Genomic DNA, 16,497 nt, shown 5'->3' on the forward strand with positions numbered 1-16,497 from the left:
TGTTCTAGTCGTTGATACGAGCGTTTCGATATATAATATGAAAATTTTGGAGTTCGTATGAAATTGTTATGATTTTTACAGTTTCATACCGATCGATTTATTCGATCAGTGTGGATTCGAGCGTCCGATCGACTTGTGGTTTGGTCACATCGATCGTGGACGTATTCCGGAGACTTTGGGAGGTCTCGGATGTGGTTTTTCCTCGATTGGCGCCACTTGGGGGGTTTTAGTTCAAAACAGAGGTTTCGAACTTAAATCAAATGAGAATCGTCACTAAGTTGGAACCGTATGTGATTAGGTACTTGACGAAGTACAATGGACGATTATTTGTGAATTGGCGGCTTTGTGCTTTATTGAAGACGCAGCAGGAGTTCGAGGTGAGTAATCTCACAAGGTTCTTTATGAACAGAATTACTATTATTGTTTTGGCGTTAATTATTAACTGCAAACTATAGTTGGTATTAGTAGACATTCCTGAGTGAATGACTACGTATATATATATTATGACGGATATATATATATATATATATATATCATTGTGGATGATTGTGATGAATAATAATATGCATGATGGTGTTTATATTATTGTTGAATGTGGCTTTTCAGGAAACAATATTGTGGAAAAAGAAGTTTTCTATTGTTTGAAAAGTATTGAGCTTGATGTTACATTTTTGAGTCAAGCGTGACTCATTTTAAATGTATTGGTCCTTGTACCAAGAGTCACAGATGGTGAGCAGGGATTAGGAAGGCCGAAGCTAGATGTTGTAACGTTTTTAGGTCGGGTGCGACTTACTTAACGTTTGACTTTAAGACCAGATAGGGTCTAAGAAGATTACATATCACAGATGGTGACAGGTTGCAGACGGTGACCTCGATGTTTGATTTCATGACCAGACGGGGTCTGAAGATTATGTGTCACAGATGGTGACAGAGCATAGATGGTGACCTTAATGTTGATTTTGAGACCAGACGGGGTCTGAAACCACATGTCACATATGGTGACAGGTCGCAGATGGTGACCAAGGCAGGAAATAGGTAATCACGTCCGTAGTCGGATGAGTGATTACGATTTCAATAGAGCGATAGTCTGTCTGCCATTATAGATAATGGGAGTAACGGTCGAGGTTGCTGGAGACTTATAAATATGTAGTTAAAGGAGAATTCCTTGAGTATTCTTCTTTTATTGTCTAGATGAGACTTGATTTGCTTCTTGATGGTTAAGTTAGCAAATAGAACATTGTCACAGTGGTGATTTATGCGTCCTTTAGATGGAAAGGTTATGGAGTGTTAAAAGGAATCATGGCTGCATGGTTTCCTTTAGCTGATGTGTGAGAGTTGTTGATTGATGTTCATGAGTTACTCATACGAGCTTTCATAAGCTTACCGGGTTTTGTTTGTGTGGAAATCCAGTGCATCATTCTTTTGGTGTAGGGGTTAATCCTGCAGGTCAGGAAAATCGTGGCTGAAGCTGAGGTAGCTTGTTGGCAGCTGAACGGGTAGGAAGCAAATTTTGTTGGCTTTGCCATTGTTATGACTTCCGCTATGTAGTAAGCTCTGAGGAGCATTTATGCTTTATTTTGTGATGGCAATTTAATTCGTAAATTTGTGTAATATATAACTCTATGGAGCGAGTGTATATTAACTCGGATGGTTTCAGGGCATCAATATGTACTTGTTTTAAGGGAAAAATGTTCCAGGTATTTGTATTGATGACTGAACATTCACGCATGTATAATTATGGGATTATATATATATATATATATATATATATATATATATATATATATCGATTTTCATGTGTGTAAAATCAGGGGCGTGACAATCGACTGTATGCATTGGCAATGGAAGAATTTTCCGACAGGTTGGGCTGGAGAATATAGTGGTAGGAAACTGATCCCCACTATCATCCTGGAAGCAGTCGCATCTTACGACACCTGGATTTGGCACGCATTCTTTGGAATGCCCGGGGCATGCAATGACCTCAACGTCTTGGCAAAGTCTCCGTTGTTTGATGAGCTTACCGCCGGTTGAGCACCTCTGATCCAATTCCAAGTTAACAACAGATTTCACAGTTTAGGGTACTATCTTGCTGACGGTATTTATCCTCGATGGACGACTTTCTTAAAAACAGTTTGAAATCGTACACGCCCCAAAGAAATCGAGTTTGCAAAGGCTCAAGAGGGGTATAGGAAGGATGTAGAAAGATGTTTTGGTATATTACAGTTACGGTTTGGTATTGTTAGAGGAGCTGCTCGTGGGTGGCATAAAGAGGACCTTCGATACATCATGTTGACTTGTATTATATTACACAACATGATTGTCGAGGATGAACGACCTGAAGACAGCGATGATGAGTTGGAGTCCGATGATGAAGATGATAACAATATGAGGCCCAGGATTGCTGAGGTATGGGAGGTACCAACGGGTAGAGACTTTGATCCTGTTGGTAGAGATGCTCATCATATGAACGGATTCATGGACCGCTACCAACAAATTAGATCTGAGCATAGTCACTCCAACCTTCAGGAAGACCTCATTCAACACTTTTGGGAATTTCAAGGCAACAAGCGTATCTAGATCTGCTATTTGTGTGTGTTTTCATTTAGTTTTTATGTTTTAATTATGTTTGTGTGGTTTTTATTTAGTTTTTATGTTTTAATTATGTTTGTGTGGTTTCATTTAGATTTTCATTTGTAAGGGTATTATTCAAATAAATTTTCATTTCATCAATCTAATATTACATAAGTGAAAAACCAAGCATTGGAATCATAACAATACAATTATTTAAAATATATAACTCCCTAATTTTCCTAATCCTCATCTTCATTAGGAATCCAATTTGTGTTTGTGGGGTCATCCATATGGTTGGGGTTGGTGGATTCACCCGAAGAGAAAGGTGGGGAAGGGACTCCACTGGTGAATGGTGGTTGTGGATAGCCACTAGTAAATGGTATTTGTGGGAAGCCACCGGTGAATGTTGGTTGTGCAAAACCACCGGGTAAATGAAATTTGTGGATAATACCCACCGGAGAATGGTAGTTGTGGATAGCCACTGGGGAAAGGAGGTAGTAGATAATATCCACCGATGAATGGTGGTTGTGGGATGTTAGATCCACGGGTTGTATCTTCATCTTCTTTCTCCGCAATTTTTTTTTGGTTTCTTTGCCAGTAATTCTTTTTGGTTGACGTCATCTTACTTGTGTCCATCTCCATAATACGCTCTTCCCTCTCTTGAATTTTGAATTCCCTATCTTGAATATCCAATTGCAAGCGTATATAATCTCGTTGTTGTTGGTCACGGAGATGTTGAGCATATTCCTCATCACGTTTCTCCTTGGCAGACATCATTGATGTTTGGTTCGTTGCTATAGTCTCCACAGCGGATGTCAGAGGACTGGAATTATTAGATGCTTTCTTTCCTTTCCGAAGAGCTTCTTTGGCAGCCTTCTTTCCTTGAGGCCTCACCGAAGGATTGGGAGTTGCATCGGCGTTTACCTCATCTGCATCTATGTCCAACTGGACATGAGAATCAGGAACGGATTGTTGTATGTGCATCCATTGAGTTCCTCCCCTGGAGGTTCCTCCAGCCGAAGATGAATGGTTTGGAATGTCATCAAATTGTTGAAACCCCTTAACAATCTCGTAACATTTTAAACTAATGAAATCACCTTTTTTTTCTTTTCCTTTCGATTTGGTCATCGCAGCTCTCCACAAATCTTGTGCTTGACGTCGCTATTTAATTTAAACAAAAAAGTATAAATCTATTAGTACAAATATAAACGAGGTATCAACTAATTAAATCCACCTACATCACCTACTAACTTTAAGTATAAGGTATAATTAAAATAAGGATTAAATTATGTTTAGTCCCTGTACTATGACCATTTTTTTGTTTCAGTCTCTGACATTCTCAATTAATCTGAAAAGTCCATAACGTCAAAATTTCCGTCTGATTGGTCCCTCATGCGTCAAATTAGGAGTTGGCCTTAGGTGAAATGTCTAATATATCCCTTTGTTATTTCTTTTTCCTTTTTAATTTCTTTTTCCCCTTTTTTTTTTCCCTTTTTAATTTCTTTTTTTTTCCTTTTTAATTTCTTTTTTTCCTTTTTTTCTTTTTTCTTTTTAATTTCTTTTTTGCTTTTTCTTCTTTTTTTCTTGTTCCTTTTTATTTTTTTTCCCTTTTTTTTTCTTTTCGTTTTGCCTACTTTCTCCTTCCTCAACCCACCAATCCCATTCCGATCAGACTCCACAACCCATCTGTTTCTCTCCCAAAATTGAAACCAAACCCAGCAAAGACCTAGCTTGGCGGTGCAGAGATGGACATCGAGTAAAAGCAAGAGGTTAGGAGCTGATCGATCACTTCTTCACCATCTCTGAAGCCATCTCCCTCTGTTGGGATCCGCCCTCGCCTCCATCGTCGCCAACGCCATCTCCCAAACACAAGAAGATCCCAATCAGCTCGAAAATTCGCCTCTAAACCACTCCCCTCTTGTTTTCACAACATACTTCTCTCTATCCCACTCAAATCTCACTTTCTCTCTCCACATCAAGCCTCAATTTGAAAACTTTTCACTAAAAACTACTATTTTTTCAGACCTTGAGGTTTTTGGGTCTTGCTCAAAATGGTGATTTGGATTTTGGGTCTGGTTGAAATGATGGTTTTTGATGGCCAAGTTGACCAAAACTAGAAGTGAAGAAGAAGAATAGTGATGGAAAAGAAAAATGGCCACCGGCGTGGAAAACAATAATTGGGGTTTCGGGTCAATCTGGATTGGTTCGTCGACGTGGCGCTATTGATGCAGCAGAATACGATGGTCATTAAAAAGGAAAAAGAAAAAAGAAAAAAGAAAAGAAAAAGGAAAAAAGAAATTAAAAAGGAAAAAGAAAAAAAAAATGCCGCTGGCGTGGAGAACAAGAATTGGGGTTTCGGGTCGATCTGGATTGGTTTGTCGACGTGGCACTACCGATGCAGCAGGATACGATGGTCATTAAAAAGGGAAAAGAAAAAAGAAAAAAGGAAAAAGAAAAAAGTGTTTTAGGGAATCAGAAATTGAGAGATAATCGCTGTGTATTCTCATTGATAATAGGGGCCTCTTTATATAGAGGATTACAATGCATAGAGATAGAATCATACAAGAAAAGAGAATCTCTAGATTCTTCTAATTGAACCCTATTACCACTAGGTCAAGTAACCTAGAGTTTAGATTAAACACAAATAGAGATATCCTTAAACACTCCCCCTTGTGTTGTCCAAACACGGTGCTTCTCTCGTTGCCTCATTAAAAACCTTGCCGAGTAACAAAAACTCAGTGGGACAAAAATAACCTCGGTCGAAGGGGAAAAAGAGCACAACGCACCCTTCACGATTCGAGACGAACATGTAGACATCTCCCCCTGATGTCTGTGCCTCCCCCTGATGACTACGATCACGGGAGTTCAGATAATTTCAACAAGCCAATTCTTGCCACATGTTTCTCAAACGTGGATTTGGGCAATGACTTAGTAAACAAGTCTGCCATATTTTCCTTAGATTGAACCTAATTCACTTTGATCTTGAGGAACTTCTATTGTTGCTGATTATGCTTGGTGTTATCGCTTTTGATGTAGCCTTGCCTCATTTGTTCAAAACAAGCAGCATTATCCTAAATGCTCGTAGGCTCATCTGTGGTAGACTTCAAACCACAATTGTTCGAACATGTGTAATTATGGATCCAATCCATATACATTCACGAACCACTTCGTGAAGAGCAATGATCTCTGCATTGTTCGAAGATATACGACTAGGGTCTATTCTATAGACCTCTAAGATGTCACGGTCTTTTCCCATGGTGAACACTTAACCGTATTGGGAATGACCTTTGTGTGGGTCAGAGAGATACCCAACATCAGCAAAACCTTCCAAAACACATGTCGTTTTGGGATGGGGATAGTGGTCGCAGGCCAGTGTTGGAGGCGTACCTGGTGTGTGATGGGTCCGAATCCGTCATCTCTTTGTAGGGATAGAATAAGCCCATATCAATCATACATCTCAAATATCGAAAGATATCTTTTACACCAATCCAATGGCGTCGCGTTGGCACAGAGCTATATCTAGCTAACAAGTTCACAACATATGAGACGTCCGGTCTTGTGCATTGGGATAAGTACAATAATGGGCCTATTGTACTAAGTAAAACACTTCTGCCTCTAGCACATCTTCGTCATCATCCTTTCGACGAAGAGGATCCTTTTCAGGATCAAGACTATGGACGATCATGGGGGTGCTTGAAGGCTTGAGCTTGTCAAAATGCCTAAGCATCTATCGACACGATGCTCAAGTTCTAAACTGAGACATAATCGTGTTCTCCCAAAATCCTTCATCTCAAACTCGGATTTCAAGTGTTCAGCGGTTTCCCTTAACTCTTTAAGGGCTTCTAATGAAGATCATGTCCAACATGAACCGCGATAGAATCCGAAACTTGTTATAGAAACACGTGGGCATATCCCTTCCCAATCAAGTAGTCACTTTAGTGAGCATTTCAATCTTATTGTAAACGCGCCCCATGGTCTAGAGCCTCTTGACTTGGGTAAATGAAGTTCACTATGAACCTTCATGTATATTTCTTATCTAGATCCCCATAGAGATACGTAGTGACCACATTTGTAAGCTGCATGTTCAGTTATTCGGAAACTACCAAACTGACAAGGTAGTGGAGTGCAATGACATCCATTACGAGAGAATATGTCTCATCGTAGTCGATTCCAGGGCGTTTTGTGAGAAGCCTTGCGCCATATGGCGAGATTGCCATCTCTTTTTCTTATCACGCTTTCTAACGAAGACCCATTAGTCAATAGGTTTTATGTCAGGAGGTGTTGGCATTACTGGCTCATAAAACCTTCATCTTCGTTAGAGAATCCATCTTAACCTGGATCGCATCTTTCCATTTAGGCCAAATCTCTCTACGTTGGCATTCATTCATCAACGGAGCGTGGTTCGGTATCATCAGACTCAACAAACTCATGCGCAACTACATCATCAATCATGATGGAGTTTCTATCCAACGTCTCATGTACACTAGTGTAAGTTTCATAGAGCTCTATATTCTCAGGGATAGGTTCTGACGTTGAGGCGTTCCCCAACGATAACCATAACCTGGAAGATTCTCATGAGACGGATTTTTGAGTGTCGATGATTCAAGGATTGGTTTGTGCCAATGTATCCTTCGAACCCACGGGCCTCCCATGCATCCTAGCTGGGCCATGGCTTGTAACGCCTGAGTGCCACTCTCTTTGGCATTGGCGCCATGCCTACCTCCGTGTAGGGCGGCGCTATGTCCTCTCGTAGGGACGTCCTTCCTTACAGGCATGTTTGCAGCATATTTGTGTGATCTCGTCACTTTAATAGGGATTAAGATGAGACATAGTGGGGACAGACCACAACAATTCCTGTCGTTCCTGTTGAACATCTGTGTTCTTATCTCCCCTGAACGACGGGAAGACTGTTTCATCAAAGTGACATCCGCAAATCTAGTGGTAAGGAGATCGCCTTGCAAGGGCATTAAGTGGCGGACGATTGTTGGAGTCTCAAATCCAACGTATTTGCCCATTCGTCTGTAAGGACCTATCATAGTGCGTTGTGGCAGCGCAATGGACACATAAATGGCTCACTCAAATGTGCGTAAGTACAAAATACTTGTACCCAGTCACTAGCTATAATGCAAGGGTACATTGAGTGGCGGTAGGTTGTACACGAATTAGCATAGCTGCATGCGATATTGCATCACCTCAAGCGGATATAAGGAGAGTGGTGCGCATTACCAATGTCCAGACTATCATTGTAGTCGTTTCCGCGAGACCAATTAGGAGTGTACATGGGAATATGATGTCCAATATCAGTCCCAATGCAATAACCATCGAAAGTCTTCGATGTAAACTCTCCAGCATAGTCAAATCCAATTGACTGAATATGATGATTTGGGGAGTGAGCCCGTTGTCATATGATATGCTGGCAAATCTAGTAAAGGAACTCATCTCCGTTCTCTACATGCGTTTTCGCATGGAATCCGTTGGCTATTCATAGGGCAATTTACCCTAAGAGCGTAGAAAAGCTCGTAATTAAAAAGGAATCATAAAGAAGAGAACTCAACTTTTATTAATAAGCCAAACGGAATTACATCATCGTTTCTTTTAACCAAAGAAAATCTAATCCAATAAACTAGTAAATGCAAAACAATGGTAGTCGTCTAACTTGTTTCGGTAATTCCAATGTAAATGTGACCAGGTGAGTAGAGAGATGTCGGTGGAGCAAAGCTCGCTTAAGTACCACTTATCTCAAAACCTTTCTAGACATCACTTTTACATTGAGTATGCCTACTTTGAAGAAAGACTAATATCATTGGCATCTACTACAAAAGCAATATAGCAATGGCCTACATCTCTTGGAAAATAAAAAGACTTAATCAAAATCGCCAGTTTCTGGGTCTTGATCCTTGTAGTCTTCCACCCTTAGATCGAGATCTCCATCTTGATCTTCTTGTTCCATGTAATTTGCTTCCCTTGCTTCACGATACGTCTTGTATGCGTTTGTAACATTCTGGGGTGCTGTACATGCTTTGGCCCAATGTTCAGTTGATCCACATCGAAAACAAACATCATTATGGTCAGGCGCCCTTGATCGAGGAGCCATTGGGGAACGATTTGGACGACCAATGCTCTTGGTGGCGTTACCACCATGGTCGGAGGCTCCTCCTCTCTCTCTCTTCACACGTTGACCTCTTCGGTTCTGTGCACGCCTCTTTTGGCGATTTCCTTCCTCTTTAGGGCGAACATATGGACTAGAATGTCCAGAATTGTCCCTACTCTTAGGGTTTCGCTCCTTGCGTCCTCCATTGGGGGCGCGACTATAGTTAGACTCCGGAATAGACTTAGTTCCCACGGGTCTAGCATTATAGTTCTTCACAAGAATATTGTCGTGCTTTTCAGCTACGTTCATGGCGCCAATGAGCTCATGAAACCTTGTGATACGTCCTGCATTTACATCAATCCGATAATTCTTTGAAATCATCAGTGCAGAGACGGGGAAGGTAGAGAGAGTCTTCTCGATCAACATCGTATCAGTTATGACTTGGCCACAAAACTCCATCAGAGACTTGATACGAAGGGCTTCCGAGTTATAATCAAGCACAGACTTGAAATCACAAAAGCGGAGGCTATGCCATCGCACTTCTAAATCAGGAAGCAGGGAGTCACGAACGTTGCCAAATCGCTGCTCAAGTTCTACCCATAGCTTTCTTGGGTCTTCCTCATTGAGGTATTCATTTTGGAGCACGTCATTCATGTGCATTGTCATGAGAATTATGGCTTTAGCTTGTTTTGCTTCAAAAGCAGTAGCTTGCTCAATGGAGAGCACGTTCTGACCAGGCTCTTGGATGGCTCCCAGAAGTCCATCAGCCTTAAGATGTTGGCGCACATCTCGGACCCACCTATGGTATCCTGCGCCAGTTGTCTCTAGTGGAACGAAGTTCAACTTGTTCAGGTTACTCATCTTGAAAAACAACACAAGCTTAGGGTTAGTTTTGGAGCGAAAAAGGCTACCACGAAAAACTATTAAATTTCTGAGCATAGTCGCTTCCAAGAAATTAGGAATTTTCTGAGCGCAGTCACTTCCAAGAAAATCCGATTCCAAGAGGGGTTTTGGATTAGATCGAAACTACGATGTATGTGGTCGATCGTTTTCTTCTCAACAAACTCTAAGTTTGGAGGACTCTACAAGCTCCAAGCTTGGAGTGAGCATGAACCCCCACAGTTCGGCTATTGGTCTCCCCTATGAAAAAGAAAGAAGGGGTAGGAGAAGGGATGATGGAAGTCCCCGAGAAAAGAAGAAGAAATTGAAAACTTCAAAAACGGGAACTTTTAGAAAAGTTTACCTTGAAAAATTGCCGGAAATCTTGACCGGAAAAGTTGGCCTGAAAAATGTCGCCGGAAAAGTGGCCAGAAGTCGCTGGAAAAGTGTTGACCGACGTTGACTGACCGTTGACCGGAGGGTTGACGTGGCGTCCGGTTGCTGACATGGCAGATCTGTTGCTGACGCGGCAGGGCTGACTGGGCGCCTGCTGGACGCTGATGTGGCAGGAATCTTGGCGGCTTAGCAGCTTGGCTGGTGCACGTGGGCTTTGCTGGGCCTGCTGCACGTGGGCTTGACTGTGGGTTGCAGCAGGCGGGCTTGGGCTGCACAAGTTCTTCCCTTTTTTTTTTCTTTCTGCCGGTGGCCGGTTCAGTTGAATTTAGGCCAGTTCCGATGATGATTTTTCAGGTTCCGGATTCTGGGGATGAGATGCAGCTACTAACAAAAGGTGGCAGTGAAGGGTGGACTGGAAGATGGCGAACCACACAGGAGATCTTTGGGTTTTTTTTGGGAGGCCGGTTTGAACACTTCCGGTGGCCGGTTCAGGTTGATTCCGGCAGGTTTTTGGGGTGGCCCCGCCGGTTCTGGGTTCCTGGGATTGTGAGCTCCAAGGTAGGCAGCGGTGGTTTCTGATATTTGAAGGTTACGAATTTAGGGTTTCAGGGTTAAGGCTCGTGCTGATAACGTGTTTTAGGGAATCAAAAATTGAGAGATAATCGTTGTGTATTCTCATTGATAATAGGGGCCTCTTTATATAGAGAATTACAATGCATAGAGATAGAATCATACAAGGAAAGAGAATCTCTAGATTCTTCTAATTGAATCCTATTACCACTAGGTCAAGTAACCTAGAGTTTGGATTAAACACAAATAGAGATATCCTTAAACAAAAAGGAAAAAAGAAATTAAAAAGGAAAAAGAAAAAAGAAAAAAAGGAAAAAAGGAAAAAAAGAAATTAAAAAGGAAAAAGAAAAAAAAAGGAAAAAAAGAAATTAAAAAGGAAAAAAGAAAAAGAAATAACAAAGGGGTTTATTGGACATTTCACCTAAGACCAACTCTTAATTTGATGCGGGAGGGACCTATTGGATGGAAATTGTGAGGTCAGAGAGTTTTTTAATTAAATTAAAATGTCAGGGACTGAAAAGATGAGAGGGACAAAGTACAGAGACTAAACATAATTTAATCCTTAAAATAAATTTAAGTCTAAAGTATGATTATGAAGTACTAATTTGAAGTATAATTATCAACTAAATTTTAATATATCAACTAATAATTTAAACTATAATTATCAACAAAATATTTCAACTAATAATTTAAAGTAAGATGTATCAACTAATTAAATTTTAATATACACTAAAAGAATCATAAAAATTAATATTCATGTTACACTACAAATTCATACCTCATCAATCATGTTCGCACCACTCTTGTACCAAATTTTCGCTTGCCTTAACGCACAATGCCAAGCAAAAAGTTTGACTTTCAAGGTTTTCCACCTCCCTTGAAAAGCTTGCAATGATCGAACATATTCATCCCAATGTTCGGCATAGTGTTGGCGTACCTCTATCCATAGATCATCTTTTCTTTGTTCCGTACCCTTTGCCAGATCTTGGCTAACAGCCCTCCAAGACTTGCACAATTGAATGTCTACACTAGTCTGCCAACGTGTCCCATCAATACTTGGATCTGCTACGAGTTGGACAATCGTATTGCCTCGTATGCTCATATTGGAATCAAAAAATTTTGGAATATCAAAGCTATGAGGAGAAGGAACAAAAAAAATTTGAGGAAGAAAGATGATTTTTTTGGTGTGAGAAGTAAAATAGGAGGTTAGGTATTTATAGGAAATTTTGGTTATATTTTTTTTGTTACCGTTGTAAATGTAACAGTTAATATTATTATTTTTTTAAATCACTGCAGCAAATGATGTAAATATCTCCTTAATTATATACCATAGGATCGCTCATATAATTAGAACCAACGGTCCATATCTGTGGACTGTTGCATTTAAATTGCAAAGCACCCAACAACTAATTGCCAAGTCACATCTCCACTTGCCACTAGCCGACAACTTTTGGGCTTCCACGCGCGAGTAGCCTCCTATCCGCTACATGACAAGAAACTGTGACTCACCTGCATTGCCAGGCGCGTCTATCCTCAGTCACCACGGTGAAGGCCTGGGTCATCAACTCAGTCACCATGCTGCCCAAGCTCTTGACTTGGGTCACCCACTGCTCTCTTGCCCCAGCCCCGATGGAAGGAACAACAGTGGAATTTTGGTGACTTGGGTCACCGTTTGACGTGGTGCCCCAGCACCAGGGCCTCCGCTGAACTTGCTCTTAGGAGATGGTGCTAAGGTTACGAGCGGACTCACTCTCGGCTCTCAGCCCTAAACCATGTACGTACATGAACAAATTGTTGGTGTAGTACACCTTTTGGTTTATTCTATATTAGCTTTAGGGTCGAGCCTTTTTTGGCTTTTGTATGCTCTCTATTGGAACGCCATTTTGAGCGATTCTTATCGCTAATTCAATGAACTTTCATTTAAAAAAGAAATGAATATTGCTAATTGGCTAAATTTTAGTTTTTAAGAAGACTTTTTTTTTTCTTTCAGCATAGGTGATAATGGAGATCGTATGTGACAGTCCTAGGACTAGTCTCGCCTACATGTAGTTGTCTCTCCATTGTACTTATGCCAAAGTCATGACTTGCTTTTATTTTAGTGTTTGTCCCTAATTTCTTTTTATTGCTGGAACTTTATAGTTCTACAATTCTACCCATGTAAATCGTCAAGAACAACACAACAACCCCCAAAATAGACACCATTGTTCTCATCTCTCCATCATTCCCTTACTCCCTCAACCTACACCTTAGCTATATCACGATATTAATCCACCCAATAACCCACATAATTTGCCTGTGCGGCTAGCCATATTCACCCGACTTTGATAATTGATACCGAAAATTTTATTTTAATTAATCTTGAAAAAGAGTTCAAAAGTAGATAACATTAATTGAGAAATAGAGACCATAAGAGTTGTTGCACGTCCTATAAATGAGAATGTGAGACTTGTAGAAATCAAATATATAATGAAAGAATGGAACTCATAAACAATGGTCACTGATAACAAATTACAAATACTAAAAAGCCTTCGGCACATAACAATTTTGCACTGTGAGTCGAGATGAGTTGAAAGAAGAATTCTTAGGAGTTGATTAGAAAAAATTGTGCTTTTTTTAAGCTCCATAAATAGGAATTCATCACTATGCATCAAACTTGATCCTTGCCCGGTCCATCCTGTAAGTAATCCATATATCTCTGCCAGTACCAGTGTTTCTTCCACACCGTACCCTATCATTCATCTCATCAATGGGGATATTCTTAGTCTCAGGAATAAAGAAGATGGTAAAGAGTGTCATGAAAAAGACCCAAGCCGAGAAGAAAAAGAATATTCGAAACTTCATGTGACAGAGCGCATTGAGAGGAATGCTTGTGCTATGACGAATGTGAAAAGCATGTTGGTACTAAGGGCATCTCCAACAATAGAGTCAAAAGCCAAAATGATTAAGGGGCTTTTTTTTCACCATCTCCAACCCAAATAAAAAGGGTGTCAAAATGGCTTTTGAGCCATACCTTGAGTCAAAATGACTAAGGAATGAAGATAGAAAGCCAAAATGGCTTAGGGGAAGAAGACTGGGCCCCACCTTCCACTATTCAAAATGAGAGGCTTTGATTCACTCCTTATGAATTCGATTCAAAATGGAAGGCCAAGATTAATTGATACAAAAAATTAAAAAATAAATATATAATTACTTAATTTCTAATCTGACAGTCAGAAAAATGCGATGAATTAAATTCAACGGCTAATAATAGAGTAATGTAGTTTTAAACGAGAAAAACTTGAAAAAATAAAATAAAAATTTCTAAAAAAAATTAAACGACAATATTTTATATAAGATTATTATGTATGATATATAAATTCATATTATAGTTAAATAATTATCTAAAATAATTAAAATTATAAAATGGCTATGACTTTTGACTAAAAGGGGTTGGAGATGCAAAATATGAATAAATAGTAATGACACTAGGGGTGTCAAATTTTCCAAATGACTTTGGCTTTTGACTAAAGGGTTGGAGATGCCCTAACAACCACACTCTGACCAGCAGAGCGAGCCTCAACAGCGAATGTTTCACTAGGGATCAACCACCCAAGAGGTCCCCAAGACCATCCGAAGGATGCCACAAAACTGCACACGAAAACCAACACAAGAATTCCCAAGCCATGCCCGAGGTCATTAGAATGATCTCTAACTTTGAGTCCCATCACTATTGCAACTCCCATTTGAGAAAGAAACATTTGGACCCCAGCTTCTATCAAGAGCATTCGGCGACCAGCTTTGTCCACAAAGACGTACGACTGATACAAGGGTTGAGAGGACTAAAACAAGTCCAGTTATAACAGATGAGTATAGGGAAGCATCACTCTTAAATCCCAAAGTCTGGAACAAATCTGGAGCGTAAAACATGATAGCATTGATGCCAGTGAATTGTTGGAAGATCTGTACCAATTTAAAATTAACATGTAATAAGCTTTAGAGACTATGCCAATTTTACAGTACTGTTTTCTAACAAGGGAATTGAAATTAAAATGTATGACCTACATCATAATTCCAATGACAGTAGGTCTGTTCCTGCGCTTAAGGAGATTTTGCAAGGGATTTTCACTTCTGTGACGTCACGACTTGCCCTCACAATTTCTAAGTATTCTGGTTCTACATTATCAACACCACGAATCCTTTTCAGAATTGTTTTTCCTTCCTCCAACTTACCTCGTGCGATCAAACTGTTAGGAGTGTCTACCACAATAAGAGACCCCACGGTTGGCAGAAGTGCTGGAACGCCAGCCAAACCCAATGATATTCTCCATCCATGCATATCCGTTGGCTAGTCTAGAGGGCACAAAACTTAATTGTTAGTTACTAATAATTATTTGTGTTAAAGGTCCAAATATATGCTTCTAGCATGTTATTAAATCTAATTATTAGCTCTGTTCCTCCCATATAGTCAGGAGAATGAAATTCATACGTACATTCTTTAATTTGCAATCCACACTCTTTCTTTCCTCTTTTAGTTAAAATTCTTACGGAAAAAAAAAAAACAAACAAACAAACTTTGAGATAATACAAAAGGAAACATGAAGTGTAGATTGTAAAATACGAAGTATGGATTAGTTAAGTCTTCATGTATGTTATCTTTAAATTAGGGATAACTTACTTGGCTGTTCCATAATTGATCAAGTTTGCAACAAGAATGCCAATGGTGATATTGAGCTGGAAGAGTATGTTAAGTGCCCCGCGAATTCTTGTGGGTGCAATCTCAGAGAGAAATAATGGAATTGCCTGTTAGACAAAGAAAAGTATGCAAAATAATAAATTCTAGCGTTTAGAGCTTGATAAAATTAAGCAAGCATTGGTACCGGTATCAGATAATGGTTAACTAAGAAACCTGGTTAGCAAAACCAACTCCACAACCAAGTAAAAGCCTCCCAACAATAAGCATTGCAAGGTTAAGAGCTGCAGCATTTAAAGCTGTTCCAGCTAAAAATACAATCCAGCAATCAACATAGTCATCTTTCTGCCTGGTGTTTTTGTTGTGTATGACGCAAAGAAGGTTGCTATTAAAGCAGCAAGGTACAATGAAGATGTGAACAATTGTAGCCCTTGATTATCGCGTATTTGCAGTAATAATTGCCTGTAAGTCCTGGAATTTGTTGATTTCTAGACAGTTGGAAAGAATTCCTTCAGAAAATGGGGCATCGATGTAACACCCCCTACATCAACAAGTTTCAGATTAATTATCACGTGAGTTTGCTAGCAGAAGCTCATAGATTGAGAATGATCCAGCCAACCACGTACCTGAAATACCAACATCGAAGCCAAACATGAGGCCTCCGGTAGCGGCCATTATGCAAGAAATGATCACAAGTGGAGTGATCTTTGCTTCGAATTCTATGCCTCCCGTTGCCGCTCCCATTGGCCACTGTCATGGCTTCTTCTTGCAGAAGCTGAGTCGCGGGACTACACCTTAATTATTGACTAGTATCTGATTAGACGTGAGAATGTGAAAGAATTGATGAAAATCACTAGGGTTACGACCTCATGAAAGCTGAAAATTAAGATGATGAAGAGTAACAAGATCGGTGATAGATTGTGCATGCGAGATGGGTTTATAAATAGTAGACACAACCTAAAGGTATCGGAGAGTGAACAGGGTTAATTAGTTAGTTCTGTATGGACAGATCGAGCATTCGACTTGGAATTGTTGGTTACTGTTGGTGTAGTTTTGTTCTTGTTACTTGGTTAATTAGTCAAACAATCATAAAGATATATTTAGATGAGCCAACATGGAATGTTGATATGATCCATACTAATATTGTCAAAGTTGGATAAATTGGCTAAGTAAAGGTCTCTAAATACCCACTTTACTAAACTAAGTAATAATACTCATTAAAATTTATTGCAATCGTTAGGTATAATGTACATTTCAAGACTTCCAGTACCACGATGTTAGTTTTCTAATCATTACCTAATTAAGATAAAGTTTTAACTAA

The 16,497-nt window shown here is 39.8% G+C and overlaps 1 pseudogene; it reads right to left on the reverse strand.

Moving 5' to 3' along the window:
• Positions 1-13,154: 13,154 nt before the first annotated feature.
• On the reverse strand, positions 13,155-15,920 carry LOC112199315 (annotated as a pseudogene).
• Positions 15,921-16,497: the final 577 nt, after the last annotated feature.

Source organism: Rosa chinensis, chromosome 4 (genome assembly GCF_002994745.2).
Source record: "Rosa chinensis cultivar Old Blush chromosome 4, RchiOBHm-V2, whole genome shotgun sequence".
Lineage (NCBI taxonomy): Eukaryota > Viridiplantae > Streptophyta > Magnoliopsida > Rosales > Rosaceae > Rosa > Rosa chinensis.